The following is a 9,795-nucleotide window of genomic DNA, read 5'->3' as shown; positions in this document are numbered from 1 at the left end:
GAACAAATTAAGTTAACCTTGGAAGTTCAAGAACACACAAATAAGTTTTCTTTAAATATAACTTTGGATCTAGACTTTTGAGTCTTGGATCTTCAAGATCAAACTAAGAACTATGTTCTACTACTTATGATCTTGATTAGTTAGTTAACTTTCAAGTTTATAGTTCAATATTTCTTTTAAAGTCCATGTAAGTGTCAAACCTAAGACTTTGATGTAACTTTAGTTCATCAAACTACATGCAACTCTTAAGTGAGTTGTGCTTCATGTCTTAGACTTGCACTAGGGTTATGATGGTCAAGACTTGGTTAAGATGATGTAGATACATCAATGAGTTGTACACTTGAAGCTATATGCATCAAGGATGAGAACCATGATGAACATCAAGCACCAAGACCACCAGAACCCTTTTAAACTCACTGTTCTGTCCAAAACCTACTGACCTGATGTTTCTGTAACAGACCAGTAGACCTGGGCTGTTCTAACCTTGATTTTTAGATAGAACTTTTCGAGTAGATAACTTTTCATATAGGACTCGTCTTAATCCGAGTTACGGTTTAGGATTTATGGCCCTCCGATCGTCACTATGTCCTTTAACGGTGTGCAGAAATTTCTGACCTACTCGCACTTAGACCGTCGCCACGGTCAAACGAAGACGAGTTTGCTTCTGGAATTTTTACCACACTTAAGGGACTCATAGACGGAGCCATGGCCACTGGTCTCACCTTAATTCAGTAAGGGTAGAGTCTGTGGTGACTGATCGAAGTCAGCCTTTATTTTAAAGTACTTTCATAAACGAAACCTACTTTACGCCTTTTGTTTAATGATGATTGATGATGACCCTTAAGACCTTAATTACATACTTTTAAACCTATTAAGACGATTTACTGACTTAGTACTATTTGCCTTAGGTTGAGGACCTTCGGACCGTTTACTTGCATACCTTTACCGGACCGACTTTACGACTACATTATCATTGTGAGTTACAGCATTCCCTTTTTACTTTAACTTATTTTGGGAACTGAGAATACATGCGGATTTTATGTTTTACATACTAGGCACGAGTACTTAAACTTATATATGTGTGGGTTATACAACGGCATAAACATTCCCTTTAGCTCGGTAACGTTTAATCATTGGTTTTTGAACCATGAACGCGAATCTTAGATATGGATCCATAGGGTTTGACATCCCCACTCGGGCTAGTCGCGCTAGCATTTAACGAGTGTTTAATACTTCGTAGACATACGCACTTGCCAAGTGTACTTTCAGGGGGTATAAACATTAAGTTAGTTACCAAGTGCCCACGGTTAACATATACTTTATCATACTGTTTTGAAACGCTCTTTGTAGCACTGAAATCTCGTGGCCTACCATACATACTGTTATACTTAAACTATAGCTCACCAACCTTTGTGTTGACGTTTTTAAGCATGTTTTCCTCAGGTGCTTGAGGTTAGCTTCCGCTGTCTTACTTGTTGTGCTGTAGACACCCGCTGCTTAGAGTTGTCCACGCATGAACTACTTTACTTTGCATTCAAACATTCGTACTTTTGAACTATGAATTGTAACGACCATTGTGGTCACATACACTTATTATTTGCTTCTACTTAGTGAAGCATGCTTTTGAAATGTAAAACATTTGATGTCGGTTATGACATCACCTTTTTATCGTGAATGCAACTTCTTTAATTACAGCATATAGTACTTAACCTTGTAATGATCCTGTTGTTGATGGTCCGTACATGATGATTTAGTACGGGGCATCACATTTGGTATCAGAGCATTGGTTGTAGGGAATTAGGATGCATTAGTGAGTCTAAGACCGACCCGAGTAGGATTCACTAATAGGACTAATCTACAACTTGCTAGTTTACTTGTTTCCGCTGAATTTACTGCATGCTACTGCTTACTTTTTCCGCTATATGCCGTATGCTACTACATGATTCCACTACTGCATGATGCTACTTGCTTTCGATTGCATGCTACCTTCATACGAATTACTGTTATTGCCATGCTAGTTACCGTTATACATGATTTAAACTGTTGGCCTATTATTTGCTTGCTTTTTGACATACTGACATGGAAAATTTATTTTTCCTTGTTCAGATGTCGGATGTTCCACCTGCTGGCATTTCGGGCAGTACAGACTCAGACCCCGTCGCCCTACCTACTGCTACACCTGCTGCTGCTACTGCCGATACACCGGCCCCGACACCCACTAGTGATCCCGGCGCTTCTACTTTCGGAGCTGGTACTAGTGCACCTGCCTCAGTGTCTGCTCCCGGACCCTCGAGGTCACAGCCCCGCATTAGTGGTATTGAGATCCCCGCGGAGTTCGGGGAAGGGCCGTTTCGTAACCACATGCGCACGCCTTGCCGACGCACTCCCGACGGATGTTTAGTCGTGATTCCGCCAGGCAGACACAGACAGATGTTGGCCGCCTTCGGATGCTTCGGATTACCAGCTCAGCCACCAGTGTCACCACCACACGATTCGGATGACTCATCATCCGCCGATCCTTCATCATCAGACGACTCCAGCGATGATGAGGATCCTGCTGATAGACCTATTCAGGCACCCTCCACCCCGCTGAAGAAGCGGTACCGTTTCGACGGCACCGTCATTCCAGGGGTGAATGGAGGTCGTGCTTTTACTGACGCTTTTGGCCATCGTCGTAGGGTTACTGCTCGTAAACGAGTTGTGCCATACCCTGCCGACCCACAGATACGTAAGGTTCCCCGTTACGTATTGACTATTCCTGGAACCGTACCACCTAGATTTAGATATGGACCACTTACATCTAGGGACGTACCGTCTACATCCGGAGCCGGACCATCTACATCAGCACCACCGGCACCACCCGCACCACCCGCCCCACCTGCACCGCCTGCCCTACCAGTTCCCTCTAACGAGGAACTGATGAGGGAGATTGAGACTCTCCGAGCTCGAGTCACTGAGCTCGAGGAGCAGTTGGCTTGAGGAGCAGTTCATCCGCCTTCACCGTAGCACTTTGTATTTAGATTTCAAGATGTAATCTAGATATAGTTTTATGTATTTCATATGTATTGTACGAACTTATTCAGATGTATGAAACTTATTATTATTAATGAATGGAACTTTGCGTTATTTAATTCTTGCACGATGTTCTATTTACATTGTTGTACGATGATTCCGTGGTATTTGTACCTAGATGCATTATTTAATAGCATGTGATGTTTTGATTCCATGTTGGTCACTATATACTGTATTACTACTACTTGCATACTGGATTTTGACTTGAGTCAAAATTTTTGTTTAGAATACCATGGCTAACGGAAGATCCACACCTACCGCCGCCCAGATTGAGGACATGATCAACGAACGGGTCGCTGCAGCCCTAGCAGAAAGAAATCTCGAAGCTCCACCGCCACCACCACCGGTTATTCCACCCGTTCGAAATGGGTGTACATACAAGGAATTCCAGAGCTGCAAACCGCATAACTTCAGCGGCACCGAGGGACCAGTTGGTCTCACCAGATGGTTCGATAAACTTGAATCAGTATTCCGAGTTAGCAACTGTTCGGAGGACAATAAGACCAAGTTTGCATCTTGCACGCTATCTGACGGCGCGCTAACGTGGTGGAACACGTTAGCTCAAGCGAAAGGGATTGATGAGGCGTATGCTACGCCTTGGGAAGAGTTTAAGTGTGCTATGATTGAGGAATACTGTCCAAGGACCGAAATACAAAAGATGGAGATCGAATTTATGCAGGTAAAAGCCGTGGGAAACGATCTTAACAGTTACAATCATAGGTTTCTGGAGTTAGCATTAATGTGTCCGACCATGGTCACCCCCGAATTTAAGTGCTTGGAGAAATACTTCTCGGGACTTCCTAAGTCCATCAAGGGTAATGTTACCTCATCCAAGCCACCGAATGTCCCCGAAGCAATGCGCATGGCGCATACCCTCCTGAATCAAATCATTCTTGATGAGCCGGAGAAGGCTAAGTTTGAAGCCGGTAGTAGTGAAAAGAGGAAATGGGACAACAACCACAACAATAACAACAACAGGGGTAGAAACTATGATCAAAACCCGGCGAAGCGACATGAAGGGTTCAGGCAAAACAACAACAACCCTAATCCCAACAACAACACCAACACCAACCCGAACTACAAAGGAACCTTACCACAATGCAAGAGGTGTTACAAACACCACACTGGGTATTGCAATGTTGTTTGTGAGAAGTGCCAACGGGCTGGGCACATCGGGAAAGACTGCAAGGTCACCACTTTGAATGGGAAGCCGAACACCAATGGACCTAAGAAGTGCTACGAATGTGGACAGACGGGCCATTTCAGAACCGCGTGCCCAAACAAGCGAAAGGACGGAGGACCACCCCGAGGTAGAGCCTTCAATGTTAATGCAAGGGATGCACGCGATAACCCTGACTTGGTGACAGGTATATTCACAATCAACAATCTTTTAGCTTCTGTCTTGTTTGATACTGGTGCGGATAGAAGTTATGTATGTAGACATTTTTGCGATAAGATTAATTGGTAATTAGTCCCGTTAAAAGAGAGTATGCTTGTCGAGGTCGCCAATGGAAAACTTGAAAAGGTTGACCATATTAGTCGTGGAGCTATTATCAACATAGCTGGTGCAGATTTCGAAATTGATTTGATACCTATCAAACTGGGAAGTTTTGACGTGATCGTTGGTATGGATTGGTTGAGCAAGATAAAGGCCGATATTATCTGTGGAGATAAAGCACTTCGCATACCACAAGGAGATGGTGAACCACTGGTTATCTATGGAGAGAGATGTACCTCGAAGATGAACCTCATTAGTTGCATGAAAGCGCAAAAGATTATGAAGAAGGGACGTTTTGCTGTCCTAGAACATGTGAAAGCGGTAGAAACTGATGTGAAGAGCGTGAATGACGTTCGAATTGTGAACGAATTTTTCGATGTCTTCCCAGAGGAATTGCCTGGATTGCCGCCGCAGAGAGCTGTAGAGTTTCAGATTGATTTAGTGCCAGGAGCTGCACCTGTAGCTCGCGCACCTTATAGACTCGCACCTTCCGAGATGCAAGAATTACAGAGTCAACTACAAGAGCTATTAGATCGAGGGTTTATCCAACCAAGCTTCTCGCCTTGGGGTGCACCTGTGTTGTTTGTGAAGAAGAAGGATGGATCCTTTCGTATGTGTATCGACTACCGTGAACTCAACAAACTGACTATCAAGAATCGGTATCCTCTTCCACGAATTGACGATCTTTTTGATCAACTACAAGGATCGAGTGTCTACTCAAAGATCGATTTGCGATCCGGCTATCACCAGTTGAGGGTGAAGGAAAGTGACGTGATGAAGACTGCATTCAGGACCCGTTATGGTCATTATGAGTTTCTCGTGATGCCATTCGGTTTGACAAATGCACCTGTCGTGTTCATGGACCTCATGAATCGTGTCTGCAAGCCTTACTTGGACAAGTTTGTTATCGTCTTCATAGATGATATCCTCATCTACTCAAAGAGCGAAGAAGAACATGAGCAACACCTCCGATTAGTGCTTGAACTCTTAAGACAAGAGCAACTTTATGCCAAATTCTCCAAGTGTGAATTTTGGTTGAAGGAAGTCCAGTTTCTGGGTCATGTTGTGAGCGACCAGGGTATCAAAGTTGATCCAGTAGTGACCTGAACTTTTCCATATTTATATATATTAATTGAGATTGATATTTACATAATTAAATGTTTCCAACATGTTAAGCAATCAAACTTGTTAAGACTTGATTAATTGAAATATGTTTCATATAGACAATTGACCACCCAAGTTGACCGGTGATTCACGAACGTTAAAACTTGTAAAAACTATATGATGACATATATATGGATATATATATAGTTAACATGATACTATGATAAGTAAACATATCATTAAGTATATTAACAATGAACTACATATGTAAAAACAAGACTACTAACTTAATGATTTTTAAACGAGACATATATGTAACGATTATCGTTGTAAAGACATTTAATGTATATATATATATCATATTAAGAGATATTCATACATGATAATACCATGATAATATAATAATTTAAAATCTCATTTGATATTATAAACATTGGGTTAACAACATTTAACAAGATCGTTAACCTAAAAGTTTCAAAACAACACTTACATGTAACGACTAACGATGACTTAACGACTCAGTTAAAATGTATATACATGTAGTGTTTTAATATGTATTTATACACTTTTGAAAGACTTCAATACACTTATCAAAATACTTCTACTTAACAAAAATGCTTACAATTACATCCTCGTTCAGTTTCATCAACAATTCTACTCGTATGCACCCGTATTCGTACTCGTACAATACACAGCTTTTAGATGTATGTACTATTGGTATATACACTCCAATGATCAGCTCTTAGCAGCCCATGTGAGTCACCTAACACATGTGGGAACCATCATTTGGCAACTAGCATGAAATATCTCATAAAATTACAAAAATATGAGTAATCATTCATGACTTATTTACATGAAAACAAAATTACATATCCTTTAAATCTAATCCATACACCAACGACCAAAAACACCTACAAACACTTTCATTCTTCAATTTTCTTCATCTAATTGATCTCTCTCAAGTTCTATCTTCAAGTTCTAAGTGTTCTTCATAAATTCCAAAAGTTCTAGTTTCATAAAATCAAGAATACTTTCAAGTTTGCTAGCTCACTTCCAATCTTGTAAGGTGATCATCCAACCTCAAGAAATATTTGTTTCTTAAAGTAGGTTATAATTCTAATACAAGGTAATAATCATATTCAAACTTTGGTTCAATTTCTATAACTATAACAATCTTATTTCAAGTGATGATCTTACTTGAACTTGTTTTCGTGTCATGATTCTGCTTCAAGAACTTCGAGCCATCCAAGGATCCGTTGAAGCTAAATCCATTTTTCTCTTTTCCAGTAGGTTTATCCAAGGAACTTAAGGTAGTAATGATGTTCATAACATCATTCGATTCATACATATAAAGCTATCTTATTCGAAGGTTTAAACTTGTAATCACTAGAACATAGTTTAGTTAATTCTAAACTTGTTCGCAAACAAAAGTTAATCCTTCTAACTTGACTTTTAAAATCAACTAAACACATGTTCTATATCTATATGATATGCTAACTTAATGATTTAAAACCTGGAAACACGAAAAACACCGTAAAACCAGATTTACGCCGTCGTAGTAACACCGCGGGCTGTTTTGGGTTAGTTAATTAAAAACTATGATAAACTTTGATTTAAAAGTTGTTATTCTGGGAAAATGATTTTTATTATGAACATGAAACTATATCCAAAAATTATGGTTAAACTCAAAGTGGAAGTATGTTTTCTAAAATGGTCATCTAGACGTCGTTCTTTCGACTGAAATGACTACCTTTACAAAAACGACTTGTAACTTATTTTTCCGACTATAAAACTATACTTTTTCTGTTTAGATTCATATAATAGAGTTCAATATGAAACCATAGCAATTTGATTCACTCAAAACGGATTTAAAATGAAGAAGTTATGGGTAAAACAAGATTGGATAATTTTTCTCATTTTAGCTACGTGAAAATTGGTAACAAATCTATTCCAACCATAACTTAATCAACTTGTATTGTATATTATGTAATCTTGAGATACCATAGACACGTATACAATGTTTCGACCTATCATGTCGACACATCTATATATATTTCGGAACAACCATAGACACTCTATATGTGAATGTTGGAGTTAGCTATACAGGGTTGAGGTTGATTCCAAAATATATATAGTTTGAGTTGTGATCAATACTGAGATATGTATACACTGGGTCGTGGATTGATTCAAGATAATATTTATCGATTTATTTCTGTACATCTAACTGTGGACAACTAGTTGTAGGTTACTAACGAGGACAGCTGACTTAATAAACTTAAAACATCAAAATATATTAAAAGTGTTGTAAATATATTTTGAACATACTTTGATATATATGTATATATTGTTATAGGTTCGTGAATCAACCAGTGGCCAAGTCTTACTTCCCGACGAAGTAAAAAATCTGTGAAAGTGAGTTATAGTCCCACTTTTAAAATCTAATATTTTTGGGATGAGAATACATGCAGGTTTTATAAATGATTTACAAAATAGACACAAGTACGTAAAACTACATTCTATGGTTGAATTATCGAAATCGAATATGCCCCTTTTTATTAAGTCTGGTAATCTAAGAATTAGGGAACAGACACCCTAATTGACGCGAATCCTAAAGATAGATCTATTGGGCCTAACAAACCCCATCCAAAGTACCGGATGCTTTAGTACTTCGAAATTTATATCATATCCGAAGGGTGTCCCGGAATGATGGGGATATTCTTATATATGCATCTTGTTAATGTCGGTTACCAGGTGTTCACCATATGAATGATTTTTATCTCTATGTATGGGATGTGTATTGAAATATGAAATCTTGTGGTCTATTATTATGATTTGATATATATAGGTTAAACCTATAACTCACCAACATTTTTGTTGACGTTTTAAGCATGTTTATTCTCAGGTGATTATTAAGAGCTTCCGCTGTCGCATACTTAAATAAGGACGAGATTTAGAGTCCATGCTTGTATGATATTGTGTAAAAACTGCATTCAAGAAACTTATTTTGTTGTAACATATTTGTATTGTAAACCATTATGTAATGGTCGTGTGTAAACAGGATATTTTAGATTATCATTATTTGATAATCTACGTAAAGCTTTTTAAACCTTTATTGATGAAATAAAGGTTATGGTTTGTTTTAAAATGAATGCAGTCTTTGAAAAACGTCTCATATAGAGGTCAAAACCTCGCAACGAAATCAATTATTATGGAACGTTTTTAATCAATAAGAACGGGACATTTCAGTTGGTATCCGAGCGTTGGTCTTAGAGAACCAGAATTTTGCATTAGTGTGTCTTATCGAGTTTGTTAGGATGCATTAGTGAGTCTGGACTTCGACCGTGTTTACTTGAAAAATGATTGCTTAACAAATTTTGTTGGAAACTATATATTTTTAACATGTGAATATTATGTGATATATTAATCTCTTAACGCGTTTGATATTATGTGATAGATGTCTACCTCTAGAACAAGTCCCATTGACTCACCTAATAATAATGAAGAGTCAAATGTAAATTGGAATGATTCGTGGACTGATTCACAAGTTCCCGAAGAGGAACCGGAAGAAGAGTCGGAACCGGAAGAAGAATCGGAACCGGAAGAAGAATCGGAACCGGATGAAGAAATAGAACCGGTGGGGGAAATAATAAAACGGTTAAGTAAAAGAAAATCCTCAACCAACCGACCAAGGTTAATTATGGTCAATGGTGTTTCCGCCAAGGAAGCAAAATATTGGGAGGATTACCAATTCTCCGATGAATCGGATTCCGACGAGAATTCCGATGATGTTATAGAAATTACCCCAACTGAATTTAAAAAGGCAAAAGAAAATAATAAGGGAAAGGGCATAAAAATAGAGAAATCTAATTCCAACCCCGATGAACTTTATATGTATCGTCAACCCCCGAAGTCCTTAAGTTGTAACAATGACCCGGGAACCTCTAAACCACCAGGTTTTTCTAAACCAATGTGGAAAATTACGGCTCGTATTAGGGGAACATCATATATCCCTAGAAACTTGGCAAAACGAACCAAAACCGAAGAAGAAGAAACAAGCGAGTCGGAATAAGATAGTTGTATTCGTGTGGTGTAATATATGTAATATAGTGTGCTTATGCTTT

Source organism: Rutidosis leptorrhynchoides, chromosome 7 (genome assembly GCF_046630445.1).
Source record: "Rutidosis leptorrhynchoides isolate AG116_Rl617_1_P2 chromosome 7, CSIRO_AGI_Rlap_v1, whole genome shotgun sequence".
NCBI classification, from domain to species: domain Eukaryota; kingdom Viridiplantae; phylum Streptophyta; class Magnoliopsida; order Asterales; family Asteraceae; genus Rutidosis; species Rutidosis leptorrhynchoides.
The sequence above is the reverse complement of the archived record's forward strand: the minus strand, read 5'-3'. Positions refer to the sequence as shown.